Raw genomic sequence first — 13,342 nt, forward strand, 5'->3', positions numbered from 1 at the left:
GTTGCTTACCGCCTACTCAGAGGCGATCTATGCCTGACATACAAAGCCATGTCAAACCCAGAATTAATGGACATGCTCCACCTCAAAAAATCCAAGTCCCTTAGAGCTACACGCTCCAGGGACCTAAACCTCAGCACAAAAATAAATAGGACATGCTGGAGGGACAGATTAATTTCCCAGAGGCTCCCCTCACTCTGGAATAGAATCCCAATTCATGTTAGACATAGCCCCTCGCTGACCCTCTTCAAGCGAAATTTGGACGAGTGGATGGGAAATCGTAAATTCACACCTGGGATCTCTCCTGTGTCCCTGCTAGACAGAAGCACAGTAAACTAATCTTAAAAGGGTACCTTCTGTGACCTACTTTACAGAGGCACAGTAGGCTAATCTAATATGGAGGTAGAAGCCAAATACACTCTGGCTAGGCTTATAAATGCCCTAGGGCAGATAGCCTAGTATCTACCTATGAACCTATGAACTTAAATGTAAAATACAGGCTTGTTTCTTAAATGAAAGAAAAATACTGTAAAATGTTGAACTTCAAGATTGTAGCAACATTGCCATTTGCTGTAAGGAAAACTAAGTCAAGCATTTCACATCTGTTTTTTTGAAATTAAAATCATGTCTTGTATGTTCTTTTGATATCCAGAGCTTGGAGTCATTATGTCTGGACTAGCACATTCTTTCTATTGTTTTAAGGCTAAAGTTAATGACCAGAATTTACATGTGGAATGCCCTTTATTGGTTTAAGTGTAAAAGAATGTAAATGCAGTTTCTGTGTGGCCTGGGAACCAGGAAAGTGTCAAAATGATGCAATGTGTATACTGGGAAACCTAAGTGTCAAAAAACATGATGTAATCTGGGAGGGCCCAGCAGAAATGTTTATTAGTGATTTTAAAACTATTGCTCAGAGAGACACTGTAGGCATTTTGATCTTGGACATTTAACTCACCACTGCCTGTTGTCTTACGTAAGTTATCTTAGAAGTGTGTTTTCTTGTAGAAATAGCTAGGACTATAAAGATTAGACTAAGTGTTTTTCTGTTATGTCAGAACTGTACTACTGAATTATTTTAAGTTTCTGTGTGATCTCTGAACTCTTGACTAGCACTGTGGTGTAGTAGCATTGTCTTGTGTTTTTAGTATTTATTATTACATATTTAAACCCTTTTCAACTGTGGCTGGTTTAAGTAGAGATAATTAAGCTCTAGAGTGCATTGCATGCTTATACATGATCCTGTAATAAGCGCTTCCAATAAGCCTTAAGACTGTTTAGTCACACTTACCATTGGATAATAATATTGCATAGTAATAATTGGACACCCATTTAAGGGCGTTTGGGTAGCTGATAATTATTAGCTGGTGGTGGCAGGAATTACTACCATATAGTCTGGGTATAGGGGCACAGCTGGAGAATCTGTGTCAGCCTTTCCCAGGAGTGTCTGTGAAGTTGTATAAATACTTATCTCAAAGTGTGTGTGTGTGTCAGCTACTTGGGCAGGGACACAAAGCACTGGTTGGACAGACAGAGTACTGGAGATTTTAGCTTGCCAGCTAGGCTGAGATCTGGACCCTATATCTGTGCCAGTGGGGAGTCTTATTGGGGACCTGGGGAGCAAGGGATTGACCAACCCTGGACTTACTGTGATCTCTGTGTGCTCTTAAGGGAAATTGCACTTTAATGTGTGTATCTGTTATTCTTTCCTCTCATATGAGCTGCCCTCTCTGGTGTTAGTGGTGAGGATTGAGGATCCTTGATTGCTAGGCCAGGGCATGGGTGTCCTAACACCTTTGGAACTGTACATACAGGTTAGCAGCAAATTAGTTGTCTGTGTAGTATGGAATAATGATGTAGTCTGGTCAATCACTGACAGACCACAAAAGACACAGTTATAAAGTAATGAGAGACTGCCTATGTCCCTGCAAAAGACAGCATAAGGGGAATAACCCAGGTATATCTGTGAATCAGCTGCAAGAAGCTTCCATATCACACATGCACTCAGCTCACCCGACCATGAGACACAGGTTTATCACAGGTCATATCCCTGCTGTTGGGAATGAGTACAGTATGACCCCCACTTCTGTATAGGAATACCAACAGAATGCAGCATACTGAAGAGGTGTCCCATGCAGGTGTATCCCTAGCTGTAAGCAGCACCCTGCCAGCATCCAGAATAATGGATTAATATGGACAGAAACTATTGCCATTAACACCTGGCACACTTACCCTGTCACCCCAGAGGATTCCAGTGGCTTGCACCCTGAGACTGTAGGAGTGACAGAATGCATTGGCCTGCTACAGATGGCCTGCATCACTACCAAATTCCCTACAGTCCTCTGTCAAAGGCCTGTGTCTCACCCATACTGCCAATGTATGTTATCTCATTGGGTCCCAACTAACAACATAACACAGTCCACAGAACACAAATGCAAGGCCATGTTGACAAATCCCAGTAACATGCCTATCATGTCCTACTGCATGAACTGTTGATCATCCTCTAAATACTAGTGGGATGATGGGACAATTATAGGGATACTTTTCAGATATTGCTCGCATAATGTTAGGAAGAGGATAGAATAACATAGTGGGGGGTGTAGAAGCATGGACGCCATGGAGTGTTTGAAGTCTGAAACTCAGATGTGTGTTACAGACCTGCTCGTAAACCACAATTTGAAAGGGAACTTACCAGATATATGAGCCCTGCCTCTGGGTAACCTGAGTGAATCTGTACATTGCGTGTGATAACTGCGTAATGCTATACTGTAACATACTAGTTAGGTAGGAGTTCTAATCCCAGACATGGCAACTGTGTGTGTGTGTGTGTGTGTGTGTGTGTGTGTGTGTGTGTGTGTGTGTGTGTGTGTGTGTGTGTGTGTGTGTGCGTGTGTGTGCATGTGTGTGTGTGTGTGCATATGTGTGTGTGTGTGTATGTGTGTGTGTGTGTGTGTGTGTGTGTGTGTGTGTGCAGAGCTTAATGATTTTGAGGCCATTCACAGTCACTGCACCTCCCATGGCCCTATTTTAGCAAGCCTGCTGATGTCCTTCATCTTGAAATGCCCCTTTAGAAAAGGGCCAGCTCTATAAACTTTGTGGAACATGTGATAAATGTGTAATGCTACATACCTAGTTAGGTAGGAGTTCTAATCCCAGACATAACTGTAAAACTCTATGTGTATGTGTAGAGATTAATGATTTTGAAGCCATTCACAGTCACTACACCTCCCATTACCCTACTTTAGCAAGCCTGCTGTCATTCACCTTGATATACCACTTTGGATATTGGCCAACCTTATAAGCTCTGTTGTGCGTGCGATAATTGTGTAATGCTGTACTGTAACATACAAGTTAGGTAGGAGTTCTAATCCCAGACATGGCAACTATGAAACTCTGTGTATGTGTGTTTGTGTGTGTATGTGTGTGTGTGTGTGTGTGTGTGTGTGTGTGTGTGTGTGTGTGTGTGTGTGTGTGTGTGTGTGTGTGTGCCTCTCTTTGTGTGTGTAGAGATTAATGATTTTGAGGCCATTCACAGTCACTACACCTCCCATTTTGATGCCATTCACAATCACTACACCTCCAATTGCCCTACTTTAGCAAGACTGCTGATATCAGTCACCTTGAAATACGCCTTTGGATAAAGGCCAACCTTGTCAGCTCTGTGGCATGTGTGATAACTGCATAATTATGTAGTGTAGCATACTAGTTAGGTAGGAGTTCTAATTCCAGACATGCCAACTGTGAAACTCTGTGTGTGTGTGTGTGTGTGTGTGTGTGTGTGTGTGTGTGTGTGTGTGTGTGTGTGTGTAGAGATTAATGATTATGAGGCCATTCCCAGTCACTACACCTCCCATTGCCCTACTTTAGCAAGCCTGCTGATGTCAGTCACCTTGAAATACCCCTTTAGAGAAGGACTTGCCTTACATTTTCTGTGGCGTGTGCCATAAATGTGGAACAATGTAGTAGCAGTAACTACACAGTTATGGGTTTGAATCTTCTCTGTGGCAAGTGTTTGTGTGTGTACCTCAAATAATTTGGCCCCATTTACACCCAGTACACATCTCAAATCCTGACTTTACCACTCCTGCAGATATCATCCACCTTAGAAGTACCTGTTGCCAACCCTAAACCATGTCAGGTCAGTGGTGCATGTGGTAAATGCGTAACATAATAGTCCGTAAATATTGTTAGATAGAGGTTTGAAACTCACCCCTGGCAAATGTAAATGTGTGTGTAGGGTATAATTATTTTTGGGATCTCTCACCCACTACATCACCCAATGCCAGCATTTATAAGGGCTGGTGATGTTCCCCACCTTAAAAGTACCTTGGGACAACCTCCATCATATAAGCTCTGTGGTGTGTGCGATAAATGCGGTACAATGCAGTAGCAATACATAGTTAGGTAGGGGTTTGAATCTCATTTCTGGCAAGCGTGTTTGTGTGTGTGTCTGTGTTTGTCATCAGTATCCTGTGTGAAAGTTGCTGTGATTGTGTAATAACAGAATGCATTATGGGGTGGGTTTTGCTAAATTATTATGTTGAGGAACTAGTATAGGTCACAATGTCCACCTTACAAGGCCAACAGATGTCAAACACCAGAGAGGTTGGTGTAGACAATCCACAGCCCTACATGTGATATTATGGATTGATGAACAAAATAGGCAACTCTTGCATTACTCAGAGAATGCTCTCCACCCATATTGTATAGACAAACACACTTGGCTAGGCAAGAACCACTATATTGGTAGTTCCTGGCATATTGCCTCACAGATAAGTAACCACAGTGTAATTGCAGTGGACTACATGCCTGTTGACCCCAACAGTGCCACTGACATCAGAAAGTACTGTGTTGTGTTACATCTCCTGACTGTGTGTTATCCAGCAAGTAAAAGGACATGGCACCCTGTTCCATTCCTACAGTAGGCAAATAAATGCTTACAGTGGTCCTTTTCCTATGTTCCCCACTGGACACCTGCAACAACTATAGAGTCTGCAAATGTAACCCACAAAGGGAATACCATGCCTTGTACATATGACCTGTATGGACAGATGCCACTAATTCCACTGAATACCTGCATCATGCTGTCAATGTAGGTGCAAGCACGACCGCAGTTTCAAAGCCAGGTCTCAACAAATGAGGTCAGGAATGTTACATCAGAAGATCTGCCACACAACATGATCCAGAGACATTTTATATATACATATATATATATATATATATATATATATATATATATATATATATATATATATATATATATATATATATATATATATATATATGTGTGTGTGTGTGTGTGTGTGTGTGTGTGTGTGTGTGTGTGTGTGTGTGTGTGAATATATATATATAAATCAATATACATATATATATATATATATATATATATATATATATATATATATATATGTATATATATATATATATATATATATATATATATATATATACATACATATATATACATATCCTTGTTGTGTGTAAACATTAGTGTTGTATATACCTTCCCAGATGTATCCCACCATATTTATCTGATATGTGTATATTTAGATATAACAACATACTGATTCAACACTATTTTCACTAACAAGTACTACACAATTGTAGAAGTTAAAGCAGTTGTTCACTACTATTCAGTGTGTGTACTGACAGATATAGTGGAAAAAATAACAAACATCTTCACAGCTGTGATGGCTTAGTGGCTAACTGCTGTGACTATAGTGTACAGGGTCCTTGATGCAAGACCTGGAAGGGCTGTTCATTTTGCTGCTAGGCAGAACAAGGACTGTTGGATACAAAGTGGTTAAGGCAGTTTTGAGCAGATTTGCATGGGTTTGCTCGATGGTAAGCGGTGCTAAAGTACGGTTAAACGAATAGGTGCTTACACTGTGCAGGCTTCGCTTACCATTACACAAATCTACTTAGCATTTATATTTAAGTAATGCTTACATTTGCTAAGTATGGCTCAGCCCTGGTAACCAGTGATCACATTCTAGTCTGATGAAATAGCAGAGTAATGACATCTTTAATAAGTGTATTTAATTCCATGTACATAACATGCTTCTATGTGCTGTCATTACAGTAGCAAGGGGTGTGAGTATACTGTCTGTGACACCTGATTACATCTGGCTAATACAACAATCTTTTCATTTGTATGTGTTTCATACATGGGTAGTATCCCAGGTTATATTGCAGTCACACTTGCATGTATTGTATCATTACATTACTACAGTTAACAGTGCTTTCCCAAGTAAGAGCAGATTGCAGATTGTAGTACTGGAACCATACACCCCTGCATGCAAAGCTGGACTCTGAGTACTGAATACCGTGTTCTTGGTGTGTGAGCTGTATCCAGTACTGACTATCGTGTTCTTGTTGTGTGAGCTCTATGCTATTAAGTGTTTGCTACTGGATATTCATCTGATATGTGGATATTAACTGTAGACTACTATGTTTATAGGACATGTTATTGAGGGCTGCTGTCATGCAGTAATGGCATACCTATCAGTGTCAAATGTCTATCTTTCAAAACATTCACCCTAATGCATAACCTGTTGGCTAGCTGATTTTTGTCTGTCCTCTGTACAGATGTGCAGATGTCAAGTATCCATCTTGGCTGCTTATAGGCAGTCTATGCTTGACTGACACTGAGATGTCCACCCAACTGTGCTATGAATGCCACAGCTAGAAAACTCCACCCTGTTTGCACCACATGCCATGGATAACTCAACTAGACTACTACAGTCAACAGAGCTTGCTTGGGTACAGGTCTCCAACCCAGACACTGGCCATATTATGTAATATATGTTGCATACATGTCAATTGGAGTACCTCAATGGTCCTCTTCAAGAGACAACCAGATGATTGGATGTTGCCTTTAACTGTCACCCTGAGGATCACTCACATGGCATTAGTTGATAAATGGCTTGCTGACAAATGTCAGGTGGCATGACACCACTGTACCCACATCCCCTACTCTTCTCATCTTTCCATGGGCAATATCCTGGTACACACCTAGGAACACCTGCACCTATGGACTCCAGTACTGACAAATGTGTCAGTGTGCATTACTGAGAATAACAGTGTCTGTGTGTTTGTAAACTTGTAGTCGATAATACCCTGAGTGCCTTCTCACTCAGTACAACCCCCCCATTGCCATAGTTAGAAATGGCTGCTGCTGTAATGGACATTAAATGTACCTTGTTACACTCTTCATCCTATGGGCTACCTGGAGCTTGCAGTACCAGCACAACACTGTTGTACAAATGGGTAGATAGGGATGAGTCACCCTCTTAGTCCTGGCAAGTTTGTGTATGTGAAGATGCAAAAACCAAATGGCTGCAGGTACACTGAGGTGCCCAAAACACACAATAACAGCAAAAGTAAATTAAGGCACCAAAGTTACACACTGGAAATCAGTCACTGTACTTTATTGCAGAAGACAAACAGTAAGCGCTTTCACAACTTAATGTTGCTTCATCAGACCACATCACTACAACTGATGCCTAGTTAAATACTAGGACAATTAGTATGACATCACAATTTAAAGAGATATTACTCCACTAACATAAGAACATATATCGATATCCATAAGAAAAATGCATAAAATATATAGAAAGGTGTGTATTTACACACAATAATATTTAAAAAAGGGGGAATGGCATCCCTGATGGTTATTAATATATATATATATATATATATATATATATATATATATATATATATATATACACACACACACACATTTTGTGCACATATAACCATAATAGTACAATAAAAAATATATAAAAAACTCATATTTAGTGTTTAAGGTGCCTTGCCTTAAGGTAAGGAACTAATGAGGTGCAGCCATTCAAACCAGGATATCTATCTGCTTGTAATTTAGTGATCCATTGTTGTTCTAATTCTTCAGTGTGGTTTTCTACATCACCACCTCTGTTTGTCCTTACTATTTGTTGTAAGATTAAAAATTTAAAACAATGACTACTGTCTGTATTCAGGACATGATTAGCTAGAGCATTTGATTGCTTCTGGTTCCGTATGTCCCTTATATATTCTAACATTCTTTCTTTAAAGCTCCTATTTGTTTTGCCTACATAATAGGCATGGCATGCTTGGCAAAACAAAATAAACAACATCAACACTTTTACAATCATAGTAATTCTTCGTATAAAGTTTAAAACATTTCACAGGATGAATGTACTCATTTTTAGTGTAGACATGCTGACAAGCAGCACAATTCCTGCACGGGAAGGTGCCCTGTCTGTTTGAGAGATTTTTTCTAAAAGACTGATGTTCTCTATTACAGAGCTGCTGCTTTAAAGACACATTATTTCTAAAACTGAAGTTTGGGGTGTCACCAACTGTGGAAACCAGACCTGGTATTTCATGTAATAATTGCCAATTCTTTTTAATAACTCACATCCAAGAAATCAACACATGTATCAGAAAAAGTAAAAGTAAACTTCAAAAAGTCTGTAGTACTATGCAGGTAATCAATGAAATTACTGATATTTTCACCATGCCCTTTCCACAAGACAAAAACATCATCCACGAAACGGACATACCAGAGAATGTAGCCAAAAAAGGGGTTAACATCTGACAAAAGATATTGTTCTTCCCATCGTACTAGTGATAGATTGGCATAGCTATTTGCACACGAAGTGCCCATAGGTTCATAGGTTCATAGGTTCGTACTAGGCTATCTGCCCTAGGGCATTTATAAGCCTAGCCAGAGTGTATGTGGCTTACACCACCCCTTAGGATGAAAATACTACGCCCTTTTAGGGTTTAGTTTACTATGCCTCTATCTAGTAGTGACAAAGAGATGACCCCCGGGGTAAACCTATGATCTCCCATCCACTCGTCAAGATTTCTCTTGAATAGAGTCAGTGAGGGGCTCTGCCTAACATGGACTGGGATTCTGTTCCAGAGTGTAGGGAGCCTCTGGGTTATGAATCTGTCCCTCCAGCACGTTCTATTTATTTCTGTGTTGAGGTTTAAGTCACTTGTTCTCGTGGCTCTGATGGATTTGGATTTTCTGAGGTGGAGCATGTCCATTAATTCAGGATTGGACATGGCCTTGTACGTCAGGCACAGATCACCTCTGAGTAGGCGGTATGCGACTGAATAGAGCTGGAGTTTTTCAGTCGGGCAGCATATGACATATGTTTAAGACCCTTTATCCTCTTGGTGAGGAACTTTTGGGGTCTTTCCAACTGCTGCAGGTGTCGGGTGAGATACATCCCAAATGGGGCATTGTACTCAATCATTGGCCTGATAAGAGAAGAGTACAGGGCACAATGACCTCTCTTGATCTAGATGTGAAACCCTTCATGATAAGGTGGGCAATATAGAAGGTCTTCCTAACCACTTTGGCAATGTGAGTGTCAAATGAGAGGTTACTGTCAACCTGGGTCCCTAGGTCCCTGATTACCTCTTCCGTACTTAATGGATTACCACCTATGTGGTAATTTGTCGGTACCTTGTTTTTCCCAAAGGGTATGACTATACATTTTTTGGTGTTTAGCTTAAGGCCATGGCTCTGGCACCAATTATCCGTTTCTATGAGGCCTCTCTGAAGGATGTTTGTGTCGCTGGAGTATCAATTATGGCCCAGTTTGCAGTCATCTGCGAACTTTGTCAGCCACAATCCTCCTATGTTTGCCTGTACCTCGGAAAAATAAATGCCAAACAAGAGGGGTCCCAGGACTGAGCCCTGTGGGACACCACTTGTGACTGGCTTAGAGTCTGACATAGCTCCAGCAACTCTGACCCTGTGGGTTCTGTCCTTGAGCCAGTTTGCAACCCATCTTGTGACATATGGGTTTATATTTAAGCTGGTGAGTTTGTCTATGATGCCCGAGTGGGGTATTGTGTCAAAGGCTTTTGCAAGGTCAAGGTAGGCTGTGTGAACTGCCTTACCCTCATCAATGGCTTTAGTGACTGTTTCAAAAAAGTCGACCAAGTTCAGAAGGCAGGATCTGCCTTTGACAAAGCCAAATTGGGTAGGATCCAATGTCTGTAGGTCCCCAATGTCTTTGTTTATGAGTTCCATAATGATCCTCTCCATAGCTTTGCAGACCAGGCTCATCAGGCTTATGGGGCAGTAATTTCCAGGGTCCGTAGAAGCACCGCCTTTGTGAAGTGGGACCACTGTTGCCGTACGCCACTCTTTGGGTGTATCCTGTGGTAAGGCTAAGATTAAACAGCAGCCTTATGTGTGGGTTTAGTTCCTCTTGGAGTTCATGTAGCACACAGCCCGGGACACCATCGGATCCCATTGATGCTGTGTTTTTAGCTTTAGAGAGGCTCTCACCTGGGCATCTGAGATGTTAGGGAGGCTACACTCTGCTGGGATAGTTATTTCTCCTTTGGGGGAGGGAGAAATTTGCACTGAACCTGTCTGCCAAAATGTTGGCAATGTCAGTGGGTTCAGTGTATTTTGTGTCATTTTGGACTAACTCTGAGCATATCTGGGAGTTTCCACCCAGGTTTCTAACATAGCTAAAGAAGGCCTTGTGATTGTCTTTTGTGTCATTTTGCGATTTTTCTCTCAAAGTTGGCCTTGGATGATTTTATGAGTGATCGTAGTTTTTGCTAGTACTGATCAGAGATGCCTTTCCTTTTGGGATTTTGCTCTGTCATGTAGTAGCTTCCTCCTTCTGTTGTAAAGTTTGTTTATGGCTGGGGTCCACCAGACCGGGTGCCTGCCTTTGGGGAATGGGTCTTGGTTTTATTTGGGATTGCATGATCCATGCATTCTTGAAGGTGCCCATAGAAGGCATTTGCAAGGGATTCAGCAGTGTGGGTTGTGGTTTCCACTGGCCCAGGGGCCTTGAAAGATACCACTTCAGTCTTAAGAAGTGTGAAGTTTGCTTTTGAGAAGTTCTTCACTGTGGTCTTTTGTGCAGGGGTGGGGGCGGGATGTGGATTTCCAGTGATATTAATTTATGGTCTGATCTTACCAAAGAGGGATGTACTTCGGTGTGGAGCATTTTGTCCCCATGTTTGTGATGATCAGGTCTAGTATATTGTCTCCTCTTGTGGGAATGGTGACTAGTTGTTCCATTGCATTTGAGTTTATGAATTCTAAGAACCTTTGGGCTAGAGTGTTGGGGCTTGAGTAATGTTCCCAGTCTATGTTTGGGTAGTTGAAGTCTCCCAAAATGATGGTATTTGGAGAGACATTCATACTCTCCAGTGTCTTCAGGAAGGCTGTGTGGGGTTCCTGAGTTTGAGAGGGTGGTCTGTAGCATGCTACAAACTGTAAGGCAGTTTTGCCTATGTTTAGTTGCACCTGGATAGTCTCCGATGCTTCGTGCGTTGCCACTAACCTGGAGGTGTGGGTATCTTTGATGAAAATGGATACTCCCCCTCCTTTTGTGGTTCTGTCCAAGTTTTGGGGCCGGAAAGCATGATATGAGGTAAAACCTGATAGTGCTGGGGTGCTCTCAGGAGCCTTGAACCAGGTTTCAGTCACTGCACAGCCATAGCCACGCCAATCTTCTGTAGAAAAAATTGATCCTGAAAAGTTGCAATGTTATTTTCAAGTATAATCTCCAATAGTGCACAGACTAGCATAATCTTATTAGTAGTCACCTTCTTATTCATATCGAGGAATTCTCTTATTCTATCAATACCCCAAACATTTGGAATACTAGTAAAAAGAGATTCAATGTCCATGGTAAGGAATACAAATTCTTCATCATTATCAATGGTTTCCATTCTATTTTGCAACCGCTGTAAAAACATTTTTGTGTCTCTAAGAACTGTATAACAACTATCCAAGAACTCATGTAAAATGCCTTCTACATAAATAGATAGAGGCTCAGTGCACCATCCTGCTCCTGATACGATGGGTAAAGGAGGAACCGTGGGATGTTTATGGATTTTAGGGAGTCCATAAATCCTAGGAACTAGAGGTTTTTGTACTGAAAAATAATTGAATAAGGATTCATTAATTAATCCTGTAATCAGTAAATCAAACACTAAAAAAGACACTTTATCAGTGATAGCAATTACAGCTGTTTTTGTCAGCATTTGATAGGTACAAGTATCTAATAGCAAAACCTTCATCTGGTTAACATATAAATCTTTGTCCATTAATACAATTTTACCACCTTTATCTGCTTGTTTAATAATAAGAGAATGTAAATCCTGCAATTCATGTAGAGCCCTATATTCTTCTGTATTTAAATTATGAAAGGTGCAGCCTTGCACCAGGAGTATAAGCTTCATTAAAAGCATTTTCACAGATATCTAAAATCTTTGTATGCCTGGAGGTGGGAGGTACAACAGTGCTAGGTTTCTTGTATATATTTACATTGACATTTTCATTATTACGAAACATGCATTTTAATGATAAATTCCTACCAAGCAATTTCAAGTCTGTTAGCATTTCAGTTAAATCTGCCTTCTTGGCAGGTATAAAAGACAAACCCTTATTAAGCAAACTGTTTTGCTCATTAGTTAGAGTAAAGGAAGAAATGTTAACAATAAGATCAGTTTTTACATCCTCCTTTTCTTTGAAAAGTGTGCAGTTCTGTCCATTTGATATTCCCTTGCTGTCTTTCCCATATTGGGATTGCTTTTGGCTCGAGCTCTGAAAGGAAGAGCTGCTTTCAAAGTGAATTCTCCCACTTTCAAATTCTCTAAAACAACACTAGTATCTGTAGCATTTGCTTGTGAAGTGTCTATTGGAGTCTTACCTATAGTGTTTGCATTCCTTCATTCTTCTGTCTTTGAATTTTTATCCATATTCGATGTAGATGTTTTCCCATTCACTATAGAAGCAAAAGATGCAACTTGGACAGGAGGAACACTAGAATTTACATGTTCTTGGTCAGTTTGTTGTATTGCCATGCTTTCCCTCATCTCAATAGCTTTAAAACAGGAAGTGGAAGCATGTGTCTCAGTATTTAGTGTCCTACTAGTTCCTCTGTTCACTGTAGCAGGATTATACAAAGGGGTTCTATTTATAGGGTCTCTCAGCCATGAGAAGACATTATTGTTGCTAAAATCAGTTTTATCTCTGTTTAATTTATTTAATTTAACATTTTGAAGCTTTTTCTCATAGGCACTAATGCTTTCATGCAACTGGCCCATTTTCTTTTTTTTCTTGGATGTGAGTGTCACCCTTACTGATTTAAAGCAGATAAGAACCAGTATTTATCACAAACCCACAAGAACCAATGCCTGTCTTCACAGGTCAAGCATGCACCCGAGACACATACCTAGAAATGTCCTCAAAGGACAAGTCTATAGAACCCTACACCTACATAATAATGATGAAGAGGCAGTAGTTGCTTTAAATAAGTTACAAGACGAATTTCAAACAAGAGGCTAT

General features: G+C 40.6%; 1 long non-coding RNA gene across 1 annotated transcript in view; it reads right to left on the minus strand.

The window, feature by feature from the left end:
• Positions 1-12,877, minus strand: part of LOC122800123 — a 195,545-nt gene extending 182,668 nt beyond the window's left edge. Inside the window, exon 1 of the long non-coding RNA XR_006364535.1 lies at positions 12,705-12,877. This is a non-coding gene — a long non-coding RNA (uncharacterized LOC122800123). The remainder of the gene's footprint in view (positions 1-12,704) is intronic.
• Positions 12,878-13,342: the final 465 nt, after the last annotated feature.

This window comes from Protopterus annectens, chromosome 4.part0, assembly GCF_019279795.1.
Source record: "Protopterus annectens isolate FY-2018-M chromosome 4.part0, PAN1.0, whole genome shotgun sequence".
Classification (NCBI taxonomy): domain Eukaryota; kingdom Metazoa; phylum Chordata; order Ceratodontiformes; family Protopteridae; genus Protopterus; species Protopterus annectens.